The sequence below is a fragment of the Otolemur garnettii genome, unplaced genomic scaffold (assembly GCF_000181295.1).
Source record: "Otolemur garnettii isolate 467f Iridium unplaced genomic scaffold, OtoGar3 scaffold00015, whole genome shotgun sequence".
Classification (NCBI taxonomy): Eukaryota; Metazoa; Chordata; class Mammalia; order Primates; family Galagidae; genus Otolemur; species Otolemur garnettii.
Genome location: NW_003852410.1, coordinates 26,319,187 through 26,331,265, shown reverse-complemented (window position 1 = coordinate 26,331,265; position 12,079 = coordinate 26,319,187). Strand labels below are relative to the sequence as shown.

At 39.8% G+C, this 12,079-nt stretch overlaps 2 long non-coding RNA genes across 3 annotated transcripts in view; both read right to left on the bottom strand.

Moving 5' to 3' along the window:
• The window catches only part of LOC111723737, a 13,312-nt gene extending 6,764 nt beyond the window's left edge, over window positions 1-6,548 (bottom strand). Inside the window, exons 1-2 of one of the 2 annotated variants that reach the window (XR_002772221.1) lie at window positions 5,249-6,548; window positions 4,380-4,741 (exon numbers count right to left, since the gene is read on the bottom strand). This is a non-coding gene — a long non-coding RNA (uncharacterized LOC111723737). Of the gene's footprint in view, window positions 1-4,379 lie in introns of both variants that reach the window. The other variant, XR_002772220.1, reaches the window with a different exon arrangement.
• Window positions 6,549-9,569: 3,021 nt separating this feature from the next.
• The window catches only part of LOC111723734, a 13,506-nt gene continuing 10,996 nt past the window's right edge, over window positions 9,570-12,079 (bottom strand). The window contains exon 2 of the long non-coding RNA XR_002772217.1: window positions 9,570-10,082. This is a non-coding gene — a long non-coding RNA (uncharacterized LOC111723734). The remainder of the gene's footprint in view (window positions 10,083-12,079) is intronic.

The window sequence follows — 12,079 nt, the reverse complement described above, 5'->3', positions numbered from 1 at the left end:
TACCCAACAAAGGAATTGCAGGGTCAAATGGCAGGTCTATTTTTAGTTCTCTAAGTGTTCTCCAGATGTCTTTCCAAAGGGAACATATTAGTTTACATTCCCACCAGCAGTGTAGGAGTGTTCCCTTTTATCACTGGTGTTTCAATTAAGAACTTCAGATGTATTTCTGGTGTCCACTAGTATTTCTTATACAAAGAGTCCACATAATAATACACAAGTATTGGAACCATTATGTAGTAGATTAGAACCTTGGTACTGAGAGAAAGGTCTCAGAACCAGCAGCTGCAGCAGCTCTTGGGGGATTGTTAGAAGCGTACATTCTCAGGAGCCACCCACACCTGCTGAATCAGAATTCACACTGGATTTCAGCACAGATAGCTCTGGGACTGGATCCCAACTCCAACACTTACCAAATGTGTTACATAACCTTTCTAAGTTTCAGGGTTCTCATTTGTAAATAAAGATGATAATATAGATTTCTACCCCACAGGTTTGCTGCGGAGAGTAAGTGGGAAAATGCACTGTCAATCATACAGTGTAACCCAAAGTGCTCACCAAGTATTAACTATTGCAACATTTTCCTCAAAACAGTAAGAACAGAGCAATCCTATCATAAAGATGGTTTTCTATTTTACCCGATAAACTGATGTATCTTCAAAAATGCTTATGGCTGATGTTGCCTTGGAAAATACACACTCGGATTTCCTACTAATCTGTTAATGGATGAAAGACCCAGTATTGATTTGTTTAATGGCAATGTATAACCTGATCAAATTCTCCATGCAATGTATAACCTTTATCAAATTCTCTGTGCAATGAAAGTAAATTTCCAGAAACAACATGTAAGCTCCACTTGAGAGAAAAATACTTCTGTTTGCTGCAGAAAAGAGGAGACTCAATTGGAAACCCTCCTATTGGCAAGGCCTGCACTCAGAAGAGGACTCAGTCCATACAATTCATATTTACATCTTTTCTTTTAAATTCCTAAAATATTGACTCATATTTTAAAACACAACATTGCGCCCAATTGAACATGACTGAAATTAAGGCATGCGGGACAGCCTCATCATGTCGTTATGGCAACTTTTCACACAACTGTCCTTTAGTCATTGAACAATTGCTAATTTCCTTGCTTTGCAAGGAAGCTCCAATTGCTTTCTCAGAAGGCTCATCCTGGTATCAAAAGAAATTGTGTATGATGGTGGTAGAAACATTCACAACAGTAACTTTTGGAAAAATGACATTTTATTATTAGTCACGCTTTGCATTTCAACTTCTTTTCTTCCTCAGCATGCCATTGTGGTGTCTCTGATTTCTGACAGTTTAGCAGACTTTGGTAATAAAGGGAATGGTTGGGAATTTGCTTTCTTTGGAAAACCCAGGATGGAAGAAAACCCCCAAATCACCTATAACTGACAGAGATTTTCAGATGGAAGCTCTCTCTCTTCCATGTCCTCTGAGCCTAGACAACATGTTCACCAGATAAACAAGGAAGAAGCACTGAAGTTCTAACATGTATTTTTAAATATTCACACCTTTTCCAGAGTACACAAGAATTATATTAATTTTTTACTTTTGCAGGACTAAATGGAATAACTCACAAAACATCAAGAATGTGATACCTAGAATATGCTTGGAACTCAGTACAGATGCTTAAAACAAACACCTTTGTTCATAAAACACTAAAAACTCTGAGGAACTGTTCTAGATTGCTGGAAACTAAAGAGACATGGTAACTAAATACAATGAGGAATCTTTAGTTAAATCTTGGATCGGAAAAAAAGCAGTCATAATGGATGTTATTGGGACAATTAGAGAAATGTGAATATGGGCAATGGATTAGATAATGATCTTAAATTAAATGCCCAAATATAATCATTGTATTGTGATTATATAGGAGAATTTCCTTGTTCTTAGGAGATAATTGCTGAAATATTTGCTATGATGTCCACTATAATGTCTAATTTTCAAATGGTTCAAAAAAGTTATGTGTGTCCATACACACATACATTTGTACACACATACACATAGATTAAACACAAGTGACAAAATGTTAATAAGTGATGAATCCAGGTGAAGAGCGTAAGGTTAATCATTGTGCTATTCTGGTAACTTCTCTGTTAGTAATGAAGAGCAAGAATGGGGAAATCTTTTATCATTAAAAGCTTCAAACTGTTGGGAGAGAAATGGCAAAAAATAAAGATGTGGGTACAAGAGAATATGATGATCTGATTCACATAAGAGTCATCTCTATAATGATAATATTTGACCCTATATATAAAAATAGATTTTATTACACATAGGAAAATATGTTTAAAATAACAGAACTAGGGCAAAATGATCCACAACAGCTCCAGAAGTACCAGACAGAGTCATGAAGGCAATTCAAGAGAGGAGAAATAGAGATTTTGGACCTGTTGTGTTAGATGATGACTCTATAGAGAGATTACTGGCAAAGAACCTCAGCTTTCAACCACTTCTGTAAGGATTGACATCACTTGCATGATCTCTTTCAAAAATGTCTAACACCATGTTGAACTCAACAGTTCATAAGCTTTCTAAACAGCAGAAAAGACTCAATAAACCAATATAGTTTCTCAAATTTATCTTAATAGCTGCAAATCTGACAAGTATCTTACTTATGTCTATTGTTCTTGTAAATTGTTTTCCAGATTTTAGACAATTGGTGAGTGTACTTCTTCTTTTAGTTACATGCTTCAAAATTCATTAAACACAATATAGGGACTGGTAAGGGGAGTGAGCTCTGCAGTGAGACTACCCAGGTTGAAACTGACTACCTGATCTTTTACTATTTCAGAATCAGTGTCCTCATCTGTAAAATAGGAAAAATAAATATTTTTTTAACTAGATGATCCTTTTGAGATGGAACCAAACACGTTCTAGATACCACATAAATATCACTTAATATTATTTATAACTCCCTTCAGTATATCTAGATTCACTTATTTACTACAAGAGAGAGGACTATTTAAAAGCTACACAGAGCAGAATAACTTTGCCCATAGTAAAAAGACAAATAAAAATACCAACACATAATCATCTAGGATTCCTGGGCACCACATAGAGTGGGAAAAAGTGAACCATAGACTTTGGAGTTTCAGAAACTTGAGCTTGAATCTCTAATTTCTTATTTTTAGCTATGTGCTCTTTGGCAAATACTTGGGATCTTTCTGGCTCCATGTCCTCAGCTAGAAAATGGCAATAGTGACATCATCACTGCACTGAAATGACAAACTGTGAGTTCAATGCCTACCACACTGCAGCTACTCCTGAAGTGGAAGCCATGATCATTCTCCTTCTGACAGCCTACTGAGCAGGTAAGTTGTCCAATAACATAAATTTCTATGGATAGATGCCAGATTTTTAAAATAATATTTCAGATAGTCTCAGATATAGCCTATAGTTATTAAAAATATTTATTGCAGTTTCTTACAACTGGATCTGTAATCACATTGATGTTTTATTTTGTTTTGTTTTACTTTTTAACTGAGATATACTACATGCAATAAAATGTACTAATTTTTTTCAAACATACTAATCACAAGTGCATAGCTTGATGAACTCGTGCACATATATGCATATGTACATGTACATGTCACCACCACCTAGATAAGGATAGAAAGTATATCCAGGGACTACAAACTAATACGGAAAGAAGTGTGAAGGAATCCTCAGAGAATTCAAACAGACCACTCATTTGATCCTATGATACCATTACTAGTCATCTACCCAGAAGAAAAAAAAATCATTTTATCATAAAGACATTTACACCAAATTGCTTATTGTAGCTCAATTTACAATCACCAAGAGGTGGACACAACCTAAATATCCATGGACCCAGGAAATGGATTAACAAACTGTGGTATGTGTATACCATGGAATACTATTCAGACATAAAAGGATGATGACTTTACATCTTTTTTATTAACTTGGATGGAGTTTAAACACATTCTTCTTAGTAAAGGCTCTTAGTAAAGTATCACAACAATGGAAAAGCAAATAATCCAATGTACTCACTACTAACATGAAGCCAGCAGACAGCCTAATACACACCAACATAAAAGAAAAACTCATTTTAATTCAAGTTGGGGGAAGGGGGAAATTGGGATGGGGAAGAGAGGAGGAGGGGAGAGGATTCATGTTCTCCCACCAAATGGGCCCAATGTACAGGTGTAAGACACACCTCTTGGGTGCAGGAACACAACCACAAGAGGGACCCTACCTTACAAAGGCAAATATTGTAACCTAGTACAACATAGTTGTTTGTACTCTCACATTAACCTGAAAAGAAAGAAAGAAAGTAAAAAGGAAGGAAGGAAGAATATCCAGCACCTTTAGGATCCTTAGTCAATACTTACCCCAGAGGGAACCATCTTCTAACCTCTGTCACCGCAGCTCCATTTTGCCTATTCTTGAACTTCATTAAAATGTACCAATACAGTGCATACTCTTTAATTTTCTTTCTTTTTTGTGGCATGCAGTATGTTCTCTTTTGAAAACAGATTAAAGTTTCCAATGTCTTTCCAAGAGTCCAGGTAGATGCCTGGACTGTTCCAGGAATGTTTTTATTATTAATTTCTTTGTTATTGGAAATCCCTTGTCTTGGTTTCATATTCACATGCTGTTTCTTTCAGACCAATTTTCTGGACATGCTCTGAAGTTAATGGACTGAATCCAACCATCTTTCAGGAACTGAATGATTACTACTCATGTTGTTCTACTGAAAGACAAAACATGGGTGTGGGCATTCAAGTCCATCCTCTAAAAAAAGAACACACCAGTGGCTGCTGGGTGCTGTTATATAACCCCACATGCATTCTGACAAACAAGCTTAAAGCATGAATGCTTCCTTTGGGAGGGGAGGTCAAGCAAAATCCAATTGTGTAGGGTTTAGGGAAAGGAATACTCAATGTGAAGAAAATATAATTCCAGGAGACAGAGGGTGAAAAAGCAGAATTAGAGCAGCAAAGGAAGCAAGAATTTATGGCAAAGCCTTCTAATAATACAAAAGGATGCTGTGCCCCAAAAAACAAAGGCTACTTTTCCTAAACCAGGGGTGTGAGAACATGACGAAAGATGCGAAGGGGAGAGGCTAGGGAGCCATTGTTTTGTCTCAGCCGTTAGCACAAAGAATGAAGGAAGCAGGAGCTCAGTCAGATAAATATTAATGAGTCTCTAGGAATATCAAGAAACAGAATTAATAAGAGGCAGGTAAAAGAATACTTACACAATTTAAATATTTATAAATCAGCGGAGCTGGGTGAGATTCATGTGAACACATTCGACGAGCCGGCAAAGGCAGGACGCACCTGCAATACTAGTTAGTGTTTGTCGTAGAGACTTATGTACCAGGGAAAATTTAAGCAGCCTGATTTAGTGTTGGAAATAAAGCAGCCAAAGTCAGATCCGAGAAAAGGTGGGCTAGTTAGCGTATCCAAACTACCAGTCAAAACCTTAAATGAAATCATAAATCAGTACATGAGCTCCTTGAGAAAAATAACATAGTAAGTAATAGCCAAAGAGGTTCATAAAAAATAGAGCCTGTCAAAGCAACTTAATCCATTTTTGGATGTGCTAAGAAATTTCGGTTATAGAGATAGTTCAGAGAGACCTGCAGACGCTGCCAGATAATTCAATTTGGGCCCTTCTTGTTGATGCAATGGCTGTTGTCCTCGCCCTTTCCAACAGAGAAAGGCAATTTCACTTGCACACTTAATATTGAGGATAAGACTCTGTTCATTCCTCAAGGTACCCCAGCATGGAATTTAGTTACTAGGTAAATATAGTCAGTGTCCAAAAGGACAAACTAAATGTTCTCCAGATGAGAGGGAAAGACATTGGTAATTAATTCTGGAGCAGACAAGATACACATCTTTCAGAAAAGTAACATGTGTGTGTGTATCTACAATTATTAGGATAGTTGGAGCAGTAATGAATGCTGGTGCTTGAATTGCTCATATAGTTCTAGACAATATGAAAGGAAGTGAAACAAAGGCCCTTTTATAAAACACAAAGACCTGTTCATGCCACCAGATCTTGCTGAAATTGTTCCATGACTTCTGGTGGTCCTTAGGTTAGACTCCCTAGCATGCTCTGGGGACTGATCTAGTCTGGCCTGCACCCACCTGTCTAGCAACACCTGTACCATGCTCCTTGCTCCAGGCCTTCTTCCAAGTCCTCCTGTTATTCCTGCCATCAGACCTGTGCACGCCTATCCCTCCTCTTACTCATTCTTCAGCTTTCCACTCAAATCCCACTTTTGAGGGGAAATCTTCTTGAACCTTCCAAAACATATGATTTCCATTGTACTTAGCTCTAATAAAGCACATTTTCTTCCCAGAAGCATTCATTAGGATGCAATTTTACACTCATTTTAATTCTATAGTCATCTTCTACTAGACTGTAAGCACCATAAGAGCAAGGACTAAACATGAATTTTTTCAAGATTGTATCCCCTGGACCTAGCTCAGCACCCAGCATGATAAACATTTGCAATTAGATTAAAAAAAAAAAAAAAACTAATCAGGGCTCAGTGCCTGTAGCACAATGGTTACAGCACCAGCCACATACACCAGGGCTGGCAGGTTCAAACTTAGCCCAGGCCTGCCAAACAACAATGACAACTGCAACAAAAAATAGCCAGGCATTGTGGTAGGTACCTGTAGTCCCAGCTACTTGGGAGGCTGAGGCAAAAGAATCACATAAGCCCAAGAGTTTGAGGTTGCTGTGAGCTATGATGCCACAGCACTCTACTGAGGGTGACAAAGTGAGACTCTTCCTCAAAACAATTAATAAATAAATAAAGTAATGGGGATAGATACATAGAGATGATCTCCCCGTATAAATGGTTAACGAGAAAGAACATCACTCCACCCTGGGTCTTATAATATTCTCTTCAGTTTTTTTCTTACAAGTAAAACAATGGGGAAAATATTTTAATGAGGGCCCTGTTGACAGAAGTGTAAGAACACGAGGCAGCTACAACTCAAATTGTTGAATTCTGTTTGCACGTTATATTTACCTGTGATGTGTTCCACAGTTTCTTTCCTGGTGATAATGAACCTGTGGCAAATTAGAATTCTATCACTCTTCACATGAGAGTGCTAGTGAAGGTTTTTTTGAGCCATGTAGCCTGCCAAAAATGAAACACTTTTCGGTAACCAATTTTGTATTAATAACCTGCCTTTTCTGGCTCACCAGTGTTCATCCTTACACTAAGGGGAAACTAACCCTAGAATCAGAGAGACCCATCAAGTTAGAGAAGCATGTTTTATTCTGAGGTCAATCCCTGACAGGCAGTTTTCTCCTTTTCCCATAATTGTTGGATGTTTATTTTTTGACAGAAATTTGTTAAATTAATAACTCAATGAGGTGTTGGCATATTCAAGGTCACTCAGAAATGTGTGGCCGAGCAGGAACTGGAACTCAGGCGTTGGGTCAGTCCTTGTTCTTCCCTTAGTGCTTCACTCAGCAAATGAAACTTGAATGGTTCCCAGGAGTCTAGGATTGTGCCTGGCACTGGGGAAACCAAGATGAAGACACTGTCCTGGTCCTTGATGAAGGAGGACCGGCAAGAACAAATGACTGCAACAAATGACTGCAAATGACGAGAGCTGTTCCTGGCGCCCTGGGCTACACCCCCTCAGCTCTCTTCTGATTTCGGCAGTTGCTGTGGCCAAATCGTTCTTGACCGTGCTCACAGCTTCCGTCCTGCTCAGAGCTTCCCTCGGCTGGAGCTTGCTCAGCCTCGGGCAGGGCAGCCCAGAAAGGAATGGTCCCCGAGGGCAGCCCTCAACCAAAAGGGGAATGGATGGATAAATGTCCCACCCTTGGGACATTTAGAAGGACAATTCCAAGAACATTCTACATAGTTCCTCAGCAGATCTCCCCAGCATTGAGCCCCATTGTCCACTGCAGGAACCAGCTTAATAATCTATCTTCGCTGACATTTTTTTTCCTTCCCCGTCTCTCTCCTTCCACTCTTTCATTCTTGGTTTGTAAGATCACCCCACCATCACCAGAACCAGTTAAACTTCCTACACCTAAACCCTTGCTTCAGACTCTAGTACACAACTTCAGTGAATGAATAAATGCAAAGGAGAAATGAGGGCCACAGTTGCAAATTGGAGCATCTTTTTGTTTGCGTCTACAAGGTCATTGTCTAAAGTGCAATGGTTATTTTTTTTGTTCCACCTATTTGAAGATCATGTTAAATGTTGGATGTGCAGATGCAAGACTGGAGCATCCAGGTCGAGCTGAATTGCTCCTCTACAAATATAGGCAGTTCCCATAGCTCAGTGGGTAGGGCACCAGCCACATACACTCAGGCTGAGTGGGTTCGAACTCGGCTTGGGCCAGTTAAACAACAATGACAACTGCGACAAAAAAATAGCCAGATGTTGTGGCAGGCGCCTGTAGTCCCAGCTACTCAGGAGGCTGAGGCAAAAGAATCGCTTAAACCCAAGAGTTGGAGGTTGCTGTGAGCTGTGATGCTACAGCACTCTATAGAGGGCAACATGGTGAGACTCTGTCTCAAAAAAAAAAAAAAAAAACTACAAATACACATATGGGAAGAAGAGAAAGATACAGGAGCAGCCAAAGCTAAGCCGGAATACCTGAGGGGAGAAATGGGCTATGGGAGAGAGGGTGGGAAAGATTTGAGTGCTGGAGATAGCTTTCGGAAAAGGGAATGTTGGAGTGGCATGATTACAGTCCCCTAAGCTTTTCCCAGGTTTACACTGGTCCCTGTGTACCTCCTAAGCTCTTGGGAGCATACACAGAAGAGATGGCTTCAGAGTCACTTCTCTGACTCCAATCTACGCTCCTATTCCTGGGAACTGCTGCTGCTCACAAAGGTCCCCAGCAAACAGAGGACAGTGAATGAGAAGTCAAACAGCAGAGGTGAGATAGACCATTGAGCTAAGACCAGCCTTCCTTAGCTTTTTCTATGTAAACCACTACTTATATTTCCAGGCCATGCCTTACAAGACAGGAGTAAAGATGCAGAGTGAGGGCCGGGTGCAGTAGCTCATGCCTGAGATCCTAGCCCTCTGGGAGGCTGAGATGACTGGATCCCTTGAGACCAGCCTGAGCAGGAGCAAGATCACATCTCTACTAAGAAATAGCGGGTGAGGGGGAAAGCTGGGCATTATGGCAGGCACCTATGGTCCCAGCTACTCAGGAGGCTGAGGCAAGATGACCACTTGAGCCCAAGAGTTTGAGGTTGCTATGATCTATGACACCATGACACTCTATCCAGGGTGACAGAGTAAGACTCTGTCTCAAAATAAATAAATAAATGTATATGAATAAAGATGCCGGGTGAGGAAAATATCCTCAATGAGCATAAATCAGATCCAGTCACTCCCTACGATGCTTCCCATTGTACTGGAAAGATGTCTGTGTTAGAGCCCCAGCACCCAGGCATAGCAAAGTGGGACACATAGTCATGAAAGAAAAGTGGGAAGAGAAGGAGTAAGGGTGAGAATTAGAGAGTTGACTATTCAATCAATGAGTCATCAATCGAAAGATTTCAACATGAGTGTCAGTTAAGGGTTGATGCACAGAACTCAGTATATTAAATCCTCACAAGGATGAAGACAAGAAAATAAACCAAGATTCCCTGGAACCCTTTAGTTAGGGATGGTTATGGGGCTGGGGAGTGGGTGAGAGAACACTGCGTTCTCATCCAGAAAGTGGAAAGTTGTTCTTTCTTCCTTCAGAAAACATCAGTGAGAAAGAGGATGCTCTCATTAGTGATGAGATATGGGCTTCCTTCCAGAAAGTGACAGAGATTCTTCCAGCAAACCCTGTGGCCTTCGATGCGGGCACTGCTGAGAATATACCTTCAGCTGTGCAAGCATGAGAGAGACCTGTGAAGACGGCATTGCAGGTTCTCCTCTGTGGGCCTCTGATGTCCCAGCAGGTGAAGACCTTATCTGTTTTCCTTCTTTCTGAAGAAAGCTTTGCTGCACCTTTCCCTGGTGGGGTATGGCCCTGGTGAATAGGTGCCAGATAATCGCTGGTTGTTCTCATTATCCAAGTAGTTATTACCCAAGTCCCTGTAGGCAACAGGTTGCAAAAAAAAGTCATTACAACACAAAAATTTTTACCAATGAACTTATCATTTATAATATTACCCCTGGCTTTAAAATGCCTTGCCAGTGACAAATTGGAATTACAAATCACCTATTTTACACTATAAAACCCAAAACAAATCAACTGCTCAAATTGCAAATCTTGTAAAGGATACAGAGTTTCATGAAGTTAATCAAAGTGATCTGGATTCTGCTCTAAAACCAGGCAAAGCCTTTGGCAAATGACAATCTTGCCTAGATGAGTTCACAGCCAAAAAAGAAAAAACTCATAATGGACATGACGTAATAACACTTCAAAAAAAAGTGATCTGAATATCAAAGGAAGAGATCATTGGAGAAATTGACAAATATTGAATATTTTTCTCAAATTGATCTCTATTATGAACTTGCTGCTAAACTTAAACACGAAATGAAAAATCTCATTATCATGCTACCATAAATTTTGTGTTAAAAAATTACTCCCCCAAACTCCTGATTCATTCTCCATCTTAAACATTAGTTCGTTATAACCTAAATGATTTTTGGTAATGTAAAAACAGGGGCTTGGGCAGCACCTGTGGTTCAAAGGAGTGAACTGGCCCCATATTGCCGGAGGTGGTGGGTTCAAACCCAGCCCCGGCCAAAAACTGCAAAAAAAAAAAAAAAAACAGGGGGCCTAAACACTAATTTTCATTTAATTTTTTCAAGTTGAGTTCCAAGCAAGTCTTTTGAACCACTATTTACATGAAAAAATATGGTCCCTGTACTAAGTGGCTTCACTCTCATTAGCCCCTGCCAGGTATCAATTATTCTTGCATAAAGAAGTTCCTTTAACTCTTGAATATACTTCTCCCCCACATTCTATCACTACCTTAATTCAGACCATCATCCTTTCTCACTACAAGGGCCTCTTACTGCTGCTGTCTCCTGGTTCACCTCCAGTTCTTCCTCCCCACTATGGCCAGATAGAGGCTTCTGAAATGCAAACATAGCAATGTCACTCTCCTACGTGCAATCCTTTCATGGGGTCCATCGGCCCTCGGTGTGCACATTTCATAGCACATACTCTGAAGTCGGTGCTCAAGCCTATTCTCTCTCCATTATCCTCAACCCCTGCTCTTGTACAGTTGTCCTCATTCCAGCTTCTCATCACCTCCCAATGCACGACTATCCCTTAGCTGTAACCATCACACCAGTCAACGCCCACTCAGCTTTCAGTTCTCAGCTTATAAGTCACTTCCTCCAGGAAGCCTTCCCAGATCACCTGAGTTAGGAGTCCGTCCTTCATAGTCTCACGGCATTCTGCACAACTAAGTATAATGCACCACTGATGGCATATTATACTTATCTAGTAAAAGTAAGAACAAGGACTGGGCCTGATGCTTCAAAAGTCTCTAGCACCATGCTCAGTACCTGGCCAAGGGAAGATTTCTAGTAATCAGGAAGTGAATGAATGAACAAATGTAGCCCCAAGCAAACCAAAGCAAAATGAGTAATTAAATCATGAAAGGAGTGAAACCAAGCAATTAAACTAAGGCATTTTCAAGTCTGGTGAGTAAGACATAAGAAAGTCAAAACATCAAAATTATTCCCAGTAGTAATTTCTGCAGAGTGAGATTAGGGAAATATGAGAGACAAAGTTTATGTTTTAATTTCTACATTTAGCAATTGTTTGACACCTCCATAAGTCTGCATTATCATTGCAATGAAAAAATTCTTAAGACAATACATGCCCATATCTAAAGGTTTCCAGTTAATTTTAAATCAGAGGTCATTACCCTCTGATCAACTTCTCCCACATCTTAATTTGAATGTTTCTATTTTTTCTTAAATTGTTTGAAAATAGGAAAGCTTAAAAATAAAAGCTATCAAGAAATGAAATGTGGGGGGGGCGGAGCCAAGATGGCGAACTGCAGCCAGCTTTTTACAGAAGCTCCCATCCAGAAGGAGGCTGAAAGGACAGAACCTTAGCAAATTAGCTG